Here is a 12,854-nt window from a genome sequence, read left to right as displayed (position 1 = left end):
ATCGTGCATTTAGGTGACTTATTTTTTCCCTGTGCAGCTCCTCACCACCACAGGCAGCTCAGCAGAGCTGTGCCTTGGGGAAGGAGGTGCCTGAGCAAGCTGCAGGTGTGTGTGGAAGGAATGTGCCTCCTGGACTGAGCACTGCCAGGCTTGTTCAGCTCCTCCTGGGCACAACCAACCCCTCAGTCAATCCTGCTTCAGGGGCAGAGCTTGGGAAGGAGGTTCTGGGTACCCAGCTGTGCTGCATTCCAGCTGCTGCAGCACTGACTCCTGCTCCCTTGGCCATGGCATCTCCCTTGCCCAGCCAGTGCCCACTGTCAGAAATCACATCTCCTACACAGGACAGAGAATAGATGCCCATTCCTTGATTTTCACATCATCCCCTTGCAGTCTGGAAGCTGTGGCTGACAAGACCTATTATTTTTCCAGTTATCCAAACTGTCTGCATCGTAACAGCTTCCTACTTCAGTCGAGACAGTCTGAAAAGTTTAATATCATTTCAAATCAGAGTGCCAATAAAACTTGACATTATTAATATGATGTCAAGGGGTTTTCCAACTGCTTAGGGAAAAACAACGTGTCCCATTAAACAAAGCTCCCTGCATTGTGAAATATTAAGTGACTTTTCAACGAGTGCCAGCTGGAGCTATTAGTTTTCCTTTGGTGCTGCTGATGTGGAGAGGAGGTCTGGCTGAGAACCTTTTATGAAGACATTAGCCGGATCCATGCAGTCGGAAAGGCTTTTGCTTTCCGAGGGACCGCGCTCGGTCTGGGCTGCGTCTGCCAGGATGAATTATTAAAGGCACTAAATACGTTTGGAGGGATGCGCCTCCCCCCGCTGATGCACTGGTTACACTGGGGAGTCTGGAGCCTCTACCGGGACTTGGAGCCAAGATTTCCATAAATGAGCCCAGCCCCTGCTCTTCTCCCAGCTCTCCCCACAGGGGCTGGGGAGTGCAGCTGGCGCTGTCGTAGGAGCCCTTGGCTTGGAAGGGACTTTGGAGATCATTTGGTTCCTCCCCTGATATGGACAGGGACACCTTCCACTATCCCAGGTTGCTCCAAACTCTGTCCAGCATGAACATTTCCAGGGATGGGGCAGCTTTTCTGGGCCCCTGTGCCAGGGCCTCAGCCCCTCAGCACAGAATATCCCTCGTTCTGCCTTGGGGCTGCATTGGTTGTGCTGGGGGTCACTGCCAGGCGCTGCCCTGGCTTGGCTGGGTGCTTGTTTTCCAGGCAGGGCTTCCCAGGGTATCCTGCTGCTGCTTTCCAGGCTGGCTGCTTTTCCTGGTGGGTGCTCAGGCAGCTCACAGCCGGTGGGATGTTCCTGTAATCCTTCCTCTGCCTCCCAGTCATTGTGAAAGAAAATCGCTTCATCTCTTTGTCCAGACTAAACATGTTCTGCGCAAAAAAAGTTGAAACAGATTTTTTTTTAGCCAGCCTTTGGTACCACGCCCGGGACTGAGCAGGGATTTGTGTGCTCCAGGCTTTGTGCAGCACATGAAAGCCTCAGGTACACACGATGTTTATACCAGGCACGTGTTGGTGCATGTTCTCAAACACACCCCTGAATGCTGGGCTTGGCTCTGCCTCCACCTCTGGTGTCCCCACTGGTACAATAAGGAGGGCTTTGATGCCTCACAGGGGAAGTGAAAGTATTTAATTTAACTTTTATGAACTTCTTTGACAATGCAAGAGCACTGCATATAAAGCTGGGTTTCAGGGAAGTCGAGGCAGTGATGTCCCACTTTTATCTCCGAGAGAGATCCCACATCTGAGCTCAAACCCTCCCACCCCCAGGGCTTCCAGCCAGCCGTGCTTGTGCCTTCAGGCCATAACTATTTTTGACACTTTTAGCCAATAAAACCCCAACCCCCGTTCCCATTCTCATGCAGCAGGACCAACAGCTTTGCTACCTGAGCCATTCATGCCGCCAGGAGCCAGGCCAGGGCTGGAAAGGAGCCTGCTGCCAGCTCCCTTCCCACGGGAACCACCATCCCGAGGGCACCACCATGCCTGGAGCTGGATCCTGCCCAAAGCACCCCAGCCACTGCCCTCGGGCTGCTCCTCTGGGGTGCCTCGCCTGGCCCTGGGGCTCTGTGCCCCAGCCAGGGCAGCAGTGGTGGCTCCAGAGGTGGATGCTGCTTCAGCTCCCCAGTAAGCTCAGCTCCTGGAAGGACAGCAGGCAGTTTTTATGCAGCCTTCAAGGGGGAGGAAGCTTCTTGCTGCCTTTTTCCTGCTGTACAACCTTCCTTCACCTTCCTTCTTTTAATGTCTTAATCAAGAGGCTGATAAAAGAAGTGATCCATGAAAAGGACGGGTATCTTGACAAGGCACAGAGGCTTGTGGCAGCACTTTCCCCACAGATCAGCATCCTCCACGCGACGGAGAGACAAAAAAGGCAGATTTTTGTACCCTTAAGCTTCCACCACTGCAGTTCAAAAGACCAATCTTTACAGAAAATAAATTTAAAGGAGAATTTTTGATGTATATGATGGTCTCTTGTGGTCGACAGGAGTGCTGCTGGCAGTATATGGAGTTATGCAAAGCCAGAGTTGGGATTACTTAAAAGTGTCTGTAGTTCTTTGATTAACCAGTGTGTATTTTATTTTTTATATGGCACAATCACAGCTCTACATTGATAATATCTTGCTATTATTGTTCGATACGCCGAACTCCCCCTTTTCCTGCAGCATGAGGCTGCTTTTTAGGGCTCTATTTAAAGAATTCACTCTCTGCATATTAAATTTGTGGGTTTACAGGAGGGTTTGTGCTCTTGGGTGTATTTTGGTGCGGTGCTGTGCCCGGTGAAGGCTGTGGAGGCAGGGAAAGGGCCGGGCTGTGCTGTGGGAGCCTCTCTGGGGAAGGGAGGCCCTCAGCATCCTCCTCCCCCACACTCAGGGTGTTTTTGGAGCTGCCACAGCAGGAATGATGCTGGTTTCTTGGTGCTCTGCCAGCTTTGCAAGCAGGACTGGAGAGGCTGTGAGGTGCTGCAGCAGCCAGGAGATGTGAGGGCTCTGCTCTCCGGCATGGCCCTGCTCGCTTCACACCCCTCACAGCTGGGCCTGGCGGAGGCCATGGCGGCAGCAGAGATAAGAATAGCTCACTTGGGGAAGGCAGAAGTGAGCAGACCAGCCCGGGGTGCTCTGAGGGGCTGAGGGGCCAAGCCAGGAGGAGATGTGAGGGCTCTGCTCTCCTGCATGGCCCTGCTCGCTTCACACCCCTCACAGCTGCTCCCTGGGCCTGGAAGAGGCCATGGCGGCAGCAGAGATAAGAATAGCTCACTTGGGGAAGGCAGAAGTGAGCAGACCAGCCCGGGGTCACAGTCTGAGCCTGCTGGAAGGGGAAGTTCAGCACTGGGGCCAAACCTGAGGAAATTGGGCCTGAGGGTTCCTGCCGGGACCTGCTGGGCAGCAGGGGTGTGCACCTAATGCTGCTGTGCACCCAAGGCCCCTAAACCCTCTGCAGCTTGGAGCAAGGCTGTAAATACAGGCTGGAACGTGAGGCAGGCTGGTCTCTCCGGCTTCTATCCAGGGATTTATTTCTATATTTATTTTGCATTTTCCTTCTGGCCTCTCGGCTGCCCTCCACAGCAGTTCCTGGGCAGGCCCTGAGCCCTGGCCTGTTGCCATTCCTGTGCGATCCCTGCGCTCTGTGTGATGTGGAATGTGGAGGAACAAGCTGTGTGCAAGGTTTCTCAGCCTGTTGTAAGGGGAGAAGGGAGCACTCTGCATCACCAGAGGAAAGGGCATCCTCTGTGTCCGTGCTCTGACTTTACACAGGGACTGTGATGGTGTTAATGAAAGGTGTGACAGCCTTGGCTCCGTGCCCTTGGGGCTGTCCTGGGAAAGGTGAGAGTCTGCCCATGGGTGCTCCAGGAAGGAAAAGGAGGATGTGGGATACAGGACCTGGTTGTGTGAAATTTGTTCGGTGCCGTTGGATCAGAAATGAGGGGAAAAGGGATGCTCAGCTCTTTCATTATTTGCCTCCTTTTATAATGCTTCCACTTTAAATAAAAATGAAGGTAGAGAGTAAATTTCACATCCAAAGATGGGTGTCTACTCCTGAATAGGATCGATTTAGGGTCAGCGCTTCAGCAGCGCAGGATTTGGGTTTCAAAGGTTCCCAGCCACTCCTGCAGTCAGGTTTTTCTAAAGGGCCCAGCGTGATGACATTTACAGCCAGGATTTTCAAAAACAGCGTAGTACTTCAGATGCTGAACTCATGAAAAATCCAGTCATTTAATTTGTTAAATGAGAGCGAAGGTCTCTTCAGATAATCTCCCTGTCATTGTGAGAGCGAGGCAGTTCTGTGGGAAAAGCAGCCCGTTCCCAACTGCAGCTCCTTTCGGGAGCAGAACGTGCTGGCCTGGAGTCACTTTGAAGTGTGCTGGAAAGGCAGGGAGTGACCTGAGGAGTGCCAAAGGCCACCCGATAGCGTTAGCTGGGATTTGCATGGCTCCTCCCGGGAATTCGGAGATGTTTGGTCTTTGGGGAGCACTCCTGCCTGGTGAAGGAGCCTTGCTGGAGCCCAGGATGGCATTTCCCAGCGCCTGGCACAGGGACGGGCACTGCAGAGGCTGCTGGAGTGAGAGATGGCTCTCCCAGGGCAGATAAAATTCTTGTGTGACAACTTGCTCCTAAGATTTCAGGCGCATCTTTTCCTTAAGAGACTCCAGCGGGCTGAGCACTGTCTGGGGATGCACAGCTTGGAATTCATGGCTCCCTCCAGCCACAAACTGCCTGCCATGAGGACAGGGCACTTCATCTGCCTGTCCTGCTCTGCGCTGTGGGGTTGGTGGTGCCTGCAGCCATTTGCAGTCCTCAGGGCGCAGGAATTCCTGTCTGACTCCTTGTTTTGGATCAGCTCCCAGCTGGGGAGCAGAGTTTCATTGCTGCAGTCCGTGGGCATTGCTCCCTCTGCAGCTGTAATAACCCTGGAATGGGGAAATAGCAGCTCCTTGTGCCCTGGCCCCTTTGCCCACGGTTTGCTCTGGAAGCCAGAGCAGCACATGCAGACACGGTCTGGCCACAGCGAGGGGCTGTCACCTCCGTGTGTGCACGGGGATTTGGGGTGGTGCTTCCCTGGACAGGTGTGGAGTGTGGGCAAATCCCAGCTGAGCAGCTGAACCTGTCACTGGCCTTTAACCGCTTGGAGCTCATTCTCCTCTGTAATAAACGCCTGCTACAATTAACAGTCAGTTGGTGGTTAATTAATGAAGCAAGAGCAGCAGAACAGAGCCCTGGCATGGGGCACTGGGCTGCCACAGCCCCTATGCTGAGCTGTCCCCCTAAACCAGAACCAGGAGTGGTGTGAGGAGGGCAGAGCAGAGCCCTGTCCTGCTCAGCTGAGCCAAGTTTAACAGCACAGATGGGATGGATCCTGCCTCCTCCCTTCTCTCCTTCCTCATCCAACCTTCTGCTCTGGCTGGAGAGGGCAGTGGAGCTTGGAGTGATGCCACAGCTTGCTGGGGGTTTCCTGGGAAGGAGCATGTCAGCTGTGCTGGTGACGGAGAACATCCCTTCCCTCGCTGTTCTTCCCTTTCTGCTCCAGGGCTGTTGTGTTAGAGGTGACTCCAAGCATGTGAGCACCAGCTTCCTTCCCTTTTTCCTTTTTTTTTTTTTTTTAAGTCCCATTTTTCTGTCTTGTCAGGTCTATTTAAGCATTTAATGAGGTGAGATAGTACCAATAAATTTAACACAGCACAATAACTCTGATGTGGGCCGCAGCCTAATAAACTCCCATCCTTGGGCCGGGAGGGCCATCCAGATTGCATCTGGAGTGATTGCTTTGCTCAGGTGTTCCCGAGGTTGAACAAGGACTTTGGAGGCACTGCCACAAAACTGAGGCTGTTCTCTGAGAGGTTAGGGCAGGTTTGCTGAGGGCAGAGCTGCTGGTGGTTAATTGGCAGCAGGGGCATAGAGGGGAGGGCTCTTTCTCACATTCCCAGCCCCACTTTGTCCTGTACCCCTTGCACCATCCCGGGCAGAGAGCTCAGGCTCTGCCCTCCTGATGGCTCTGACGCATTCGCCTCTGATGAAATACTCAGGGATTTTTGCACCATGTTGCACAGTGTAGAGAGATTTGTCCTTTGGCTGCTTTGAATGTCTCCTGAATGAGTAACTTGGCAGATTTTTATTTTTTTTATCCCCTTCACTACTTGCAAATCTGTTTGCAAGCAGCTTGCTTTCTCGGGGGAGGACTTGGAACGATCCGCTGGCTCCTGCATCTCGTTTACTGAAGCATCCCTGGCTTTGGCAGTGCCTTCTCTCGTGCTCAGAGTGGGCTTTTTTGGGCGGGGAGAACAGGGAAAGCCGGGTTTAAATTTCATGCAGGGGCATCTGCAAGTTCAAGACTTATTCTGGCACTTTGGCATGTTCATTTGTGGCTGAGGCAAAGTTATTTTGGAGTACGAACTAATTGTCTCTGGCTTTGCACATGTTTGAGGATTTTAATTGTGTCTGCAGCCTGATATTGCCCATTCATCAGGGCCAAGCGAGGCGATAGCTGAATTATCCTCCTTCATGCGGTCCTACACCTCACAGCAGTGGAGAGCAGGAAATTATAGCGAGTCTGGGGGAAGTGTGTGTGATCCAGAGCCCAGGGCCCTGGCTTGGCAGAGCTTGGCTCGCCTTGCAGAGCGTGGCTTCCCTAAGCTCCCTTGTGCTGAGCTGCTTTCTCCCGCCTCTGTGCTGAGGGACGTTCTGTGAGAGGTTTATTACAGTTTTCGGTTCAGCTCTGCTGCAGTACAGTAGAAATAACACAATCCTGCCTTGGCTCCATCTGCTCTCGGGGGCTGAGGTGCAGAACAACCTTTAGCTCTGCTGGTGCTCTCACTGCCAGTGCTGGGGGATGGACTGAGGGATGGATGGATGGATGGATGAGGCTCCCTCCCTGCTCCCCTGAGGCACTGGTGTGGCTGGAGAGGAAATGCTCCTTGCTCAGCCTGGTGTTGGTGCTGGGCTGCGGGCTCCGTGCTGCAGGGAGCATCCTGCTGGAACTGGAACGTGCTCCTGCTACACAAAACAACCCCGTGCTGCCTGGTAGCTGTAATCTCTGATGCTGCTTCTACCCTGCCATGGGAAATTAGGGGTTGTCCTGAGATCTGGAGCAGAGAAAGGATCAGTGTGGTGATGGCTGCCCTGGTCACCGGGGTGGGTGAGGGTGGAATGAGAAACAAGGGAAAGGATGCAAAAATTACCTGTAGGGTATTGGGTGTTAGCTGTACACAGAACATCCAGGTGTGAATCCAACACTCAGGTTTATCATCATTATCTGCTCCAAACAAGTCCAGGGCTAACTCCCTGCTCAGAGCAGGGAGCCTTGTTGCAGCTCAGTAATGGATTCAGCAGTTCTTTGAACATGGGGTTGAAAGACAAGAGTCCCTTCAGGTAACAGACAACTCAGAACACAAAAATGCCTGAGCTGCTGGGTTTGGGGGCTGTAGAGGTCATGAACTCTGCTAAATTCTTTCAGCCTCAGTTGCTGGAGCTCCATGAGACAAACCTGGGGGAGAAGGAAAACATTCCTGGTGCCCCTGTGCCTCCACAGAGCGGCAGCAGCAAATGTTTCCAATTACCCTGTGGAGTTTGCATGTGCTGGGTTATTCTGCTCAGTGCCGGAGGGGCTGGATTCCCTCACTGCTGTGGAGAGTCTGTGAGCCAACAGCCACAACCGTGGCAAAACATAAAACCAGCTTGGGCTTTCATCACAGAAATAAACTCTGCCATGCAGAGGGAAAGTGAGAGATGTGGAGGGCAGGGAAGGGGACACGCTCGGGCTGCAGCCCCTCCTGGGTGAGAGGGAGGGTGCTGGACACTGCACCAGGGATGGGTGCAGGGGGCTGTACCAGGAGTATGAAACTCCTGGTGGGATTTTCTGCCTTTGGAAGGAAAACAGGATGGAATGGTTTCTTAAACCCAGCTCTGTGCCACGCCGTCTTCCTTGAGAGGATGAAGCAGGGAATGGTTTGTGGTAGGTTTCCATCATATCACTTAAATCCACTGGCACCAGGCGAGGGACAAGTTTAGAGAGACCTTGAGGAAAGGCATGGGGAACAGCTTGAAATACCAGGGAAGCTTTAACACAGAGATGAAAAGCAGCAGGAGAAAGTGGCCGGTGCTCATGGAGCTGTGCAGATGGACAAGAGCAATTTTGTGTGTGAAAAATGAGCTGGCTTTGCCTGGGACACAGCAGAGGTGGGAGAGTCCCCGAGTGCTCGAGCAGAACAGTCCAACCCTCAGGATGGAGCTTGTCTTGACCCTCTGCAGCCCACAGCTACAATTAGGCTGCACCCAGACAGCTTCAGCCCTTCCCTTTCAAGTGTCTGAGCAGTCAGTGGGGAGCACAGATTGCTTCTGGAGAGGCAGAGCTCACTGAAGTACCCGGTGGGTGCAGGGGCGTGGGCCTGCAGGTGAGCTGGGAGCCCAAGGGGGTGTCGGACACTCCAAGATGTGCCCCCTCAGTGCTCCTGGAGCCCCAGTGCTGAACCCCCTGGCTGTGGGTGAGTGTTTCTTTAAAGCAGCCGCAGTGATCCTTGGCTGCCTGACAGCCCAAATGTGGTGGCAGTGCCGTATGTTTCTGGCTTTAACCCTCCACGGAGTGCCCCGCTTCCTCTATGTTTCGATTTTAGGGTGTTTTTGTTAGATCCGGCTCCAGCAGCTCTCCCCTTGGCCGTGGTTGCTGGGGAGTGCTCTCCTCCTCTCCAGCCCTTTGTTGCTGAAGCAAATCAGGAGTGTCTCGGCTCCCTCGCCTTCCCACACGCTGCCAAGTAAATCCCGCAACTTTCTCGGGTGACGACATAAATTTGCAATGGTGTTGTACAAAAGCTCCCTCCGAACCAGAGCTGCCTGGCATCCGTAACAAGCTTATCAAAGGGTTCCTTTGCAGGGAGATCTGAGCCCTCCAGGTTTTGATTCAGAGCAGGTGAAGGCAGAATGTGCTGGAGCCTGATTGAAATGTGCGAGGTCAACAAAATAGAGCCGAGAGTGCACAATAATTGGGGAAGAAGCGGCAGCCTTGCTTTCTGCATGTGTTCCTGTGATCCCTCGGCTGTAATCTCCCATTTCCAAAGGGAAGCCTGTCTTGCATACTTTATCATGGTGCTCATTTGCACAGGAGGGCTCTTTCTGTGAAAAAGGGAGAAAACCCAAGTTTAAAACCATCCCTGGCTTTATTCCCTGCTGTTCTTGTGCAGGGAGACATCCCAAAGGGCCGTGGGGAGAGGAGCAGCACGGTATCCAGCTCTCATTTTATGGCACCCTGCTTCTTTCAGAGTCTGATCTTTTTTTCTGGGATGCTGGGGAAGGGGTTTCTGCACTCTTGGAAGTTGAAAATCCCTGGAAGGATGAGGCATCAGGGCTGAAATAGCTGGGCTTTTTGGGGCAAAACTATTTGCCAGCCCAGATTTTTGCCTGGTCTTCTCCCTGGAAGAATTTACAGCTTTGGGGATCTCTGGTCTGGGAAGAGGTAGGAATGGGTTTATTTTAAGTGTGTGCTTTCCCCAAAGGCTGTAACACTTTGTGGGAAATTCTCTGTTCCCAAACATCTGTGCAAATCAAACCCTTCCTCTGCTTTGGAGAGTGTGTTTGGGGGGTTTCCTCTCCTCTGCATTCTGTCTGAGAGGGGAATGAATTAAAAAAAAACAACAAAACCAGGGGAGGGGGAAGAAATCTGTCCCCTTCAACCTCCTTCCCATCTGTTGTTTAATCACCAGCTGTTTGTCCTTAAGCTTGGATTACAACCTCTCCAGCAGCCTGCTCGGTGCGGGGCCCTTGCTCCTCGCACACAGCATTCCACGCACACTGCTCCAGGGAGGAGGAAAATCCAGGGAGCTGTTGAGCCTGTTGCAGAAACATGAATTTCTCCCCTCTGTGTGCTCCTGCTTGAGCTGTCCCTGTTGGAAATGCCCGTGATGGGGCCCAAGCCGGTGCCTCTCACCCCGGGGTTGAAGGGTTTGAGGTCATTGCTCTCCCTCCCATGGGACAAGCGATGAGAATCAGCCCTGACCCATGTGTGGTGTCCCCTTGGTCCCCTTGGTCCCTTGCTGCCCTCCCAGGCTGTGGGAGGTGAGAGGGCTCTGGGCTTGGCCGGGTGTTTGTGTCCTGCAGGGAGCTGTGGCAGGCACGGGGCTCCCAGTGCCCGATCCAGGGAGTAGGGAGCCAAGAGTGACGCTGGGATTTCAGGATGGGTGCCAGCTCTGCCTCAATCTAGAAGAGCTGGAGAAGTCAGCAGAAAACCGAGGGATTGCTTAACAAGCTCTTTAGTGCTACTGAACGTGCTGAGCTCATCCAGGGAGGCCACGGGCTCCAAGTCTGCCATGCCATGGACTCAGTGCCATAGGTCGGGAGCCATCAGCAGCTCCCTCTGTCCCATCCTCCTCTGGGGAAAGGCTCTCTCAGGGCGAGAGGCATCACTGTGCTCCCGTCTCCTTTCTCCCTGCTTGCAGCATGTCCAGCTCCATCCTTGCAGCATGTCCAGCTCCATCCTTGCAGCATTAACAAGCTCTTTAGTGCTACTGAACGTGCTGAGCTCATCCAGGGAGGCCACGGGCTCCAAGTCTGCCATGCCATGGACTCAGTGCCATAGGTCGGGAGCCATCAGCAGCTCCCTCTGTCCCATCCTCCTCTGGGGAAAGGCTCTCTCAGGGCGAGAGGCATCACTGTGCTCCCATCTCCTTTCTCCCTGTTTGCAGCGTGTCCAGCTCCATCCTTGCAGCGCGTCCAGCTCCATCCTTGCAGCACGTCTAGCTCCATCCTTGCAGCATGTCAAGCTCTGTCCTTGCAGCACATCCAGCTCCATCCTTGCAGCGCGTCCAGCTCCATCCTTGCAGCGTTCCCCACTTTGCCTGGTCTGCAGCTCAGAGCCGGCCGGTGGCAGCAGCACAGATCCAGCTGCGCCACAGCTGCCTGCAGACAGAGCTGCCGGAGCCTGATTACCCCCACAGCGGATGGCTGCAGCCACCAGGCTGATTAGCAAACATCCCCCGCCAGCCCGCTCCGTACCCGCACGGAGCCCGCGCTCCGCAACAAAGAGCCGGAGGTTGAAAGCGGCGCCGGCTCCCCGGGCACGCGGCGGAGCACCAGCAGCGCCTGCCAGATCATCACTAATGATACCCGGATCAAATGTAAACTATTCTTAGACACCTGTGTCAATCGGGGAGGACAAGAAGAAAGCAGAAACCCAGAGCTGCTGAACACAGCATCCAAAATATTTTTATAGATTAGTGCGAGCTCTTTATTTCCGAGCAGGTGAGGTTCAAAGGAAAGCAGGGCATGGAGAGCGGCCCGGTGCACAGCGCTGGGAAAGGATTGATTTAGCTCTGAGTTTGTACTCGAACAAAAAAACCAAGGGGAGATGGGGCTGAGGATTTTGGGGCACAGTTCACAGTAGGGGTGTGGTGGGGTTTCTTTCTGGAAAAGCTGGAGATGGGCTGGACACTGCTCCTGTGTCCTGTAGGGGAACCCCGGGCAGGTGGTGGACACGGCATGGTGTTGGGTATGTTTGGGTGTGGGAGGAGAGAAGAAATTGGCTGCCCTGGTTTGAATCACAGCAGAAAGGAGAATTCAGAGCTGGGAGCCAGGGTGAACACTGGCAAGATTGGTGTGTGGCCTCAAAAAAGGCTGGCTCTGATATGGCCTCATCCAGCTCCAGAGCTGAAATCAGTCTCTGGAAGAGGGGACATGCTGTGACCTGAGGGGTGCTGACAGCCCTGCTCTGACCGTGGGGTCACCTGCTTTCACTCTAGGGGAAGTCTGGGAAATGGCTTTGAAATGGGGCTGTTCATCTCGAATTTCCTGGGAAACCCAAGAATGCAGGAGAGAAGAGCTGCTTGGAGTCAGGAAGGCCATACATTCACTGGTTAATGCCTCACCAGCCAAGAGAGCTTCGTTACATGGGGCTAATAATTTACAAGCTCTGTGTTTAGATGTGTGCATTTAAGCTCATTACCTCATGCCCCAAGTATGTGGATCAGCTTCCTGGCTCCAGGGTGGGGTTTCTGGTGGGTCTTTGTGCCCCTTGACAGCAGAGATTGGTCATACAGCGAGTGCCAAAGCCAAGCTCGCTCCTTCCTGCCTGGTTACCATCAGTGCCAGACTCTGTCTGGAAAGAAAACTCATACTGGGAGTGTGGGGATCCCACAGTGCTCACTGCTAACAGCATTTCTCCTTTTCTTCTCAGAGGTGGAAAGGGTGTAAATGAGTAGCTACCTCAGCCTCTGCCTTGGAGCTTTTGGGGATGACCCAGGAGAAACCTTAAATGCTACTTAGAATAACCTAAAATGGATGGTGACTGCCAATTGTTCCTGAAGGTGGAAAATGTGCTCCTAACCCATTAAACCCCCGGGACTGGCTCTGGGATGGGTCTGTTTGCCTTGGTGGTGCCACGTGTGGTGATGTTGTGCTTTGGTGCCAGTCAGTGAAGGCAGGAGATGTGGGATCAGGAGGGCTCTTCCCTTACACAGCACCACTTCGGTTTTTCTTTCCTGTTACCTGCAAATGAGGCATGCTGCTCTCCCTAGCTCTGCATTATTCCAACCATTCCAACCCCCAGCTCCCCTCTCCCTGAACTAATAAGGAATTTTGAGTAGGTTCATGGCCTTGTTTGTTTATATCCGGCCTAGAAAATGCTTTTCCTCCCCCTGCCTCTTGTGCTAAAATGTTTTCTGAGATTTATTTGTAAGCCTGTAAATACAGAGTAAATAGCTTTAATTTAATTTACCAGCCTGCTGTAAGGAACAGTATCTGCAAACAGGAATTCCACCAACCCCTGCTGAGTGAAGAAATGTCTGGGTGCTCCAATATTTTCTGGGTTTTTTTTCCTTTTTGCTCTCCTTCCTAAGGAAGGCACTTTTT

Source organism: Passer montanus, unplaced genomic scaffold (genome assembly GCF_014805655.1).
Source record: "Passer montanus isolate IOZ18808 unplaced genomic scaffold, ASM1480565v1 scaffold47, whole genome shotgun sequence".
Classification (NCBI taxonomy): Eukaryota; Metazoa; Chordata; class Aves; order Passeriformes; family Passeridae; genus Passer; species Passer montanus.
The sequence above is the reverse complement of the archived record's forward strand: the minus strand, read 5'-3'. Positions refer to the sequence as shown.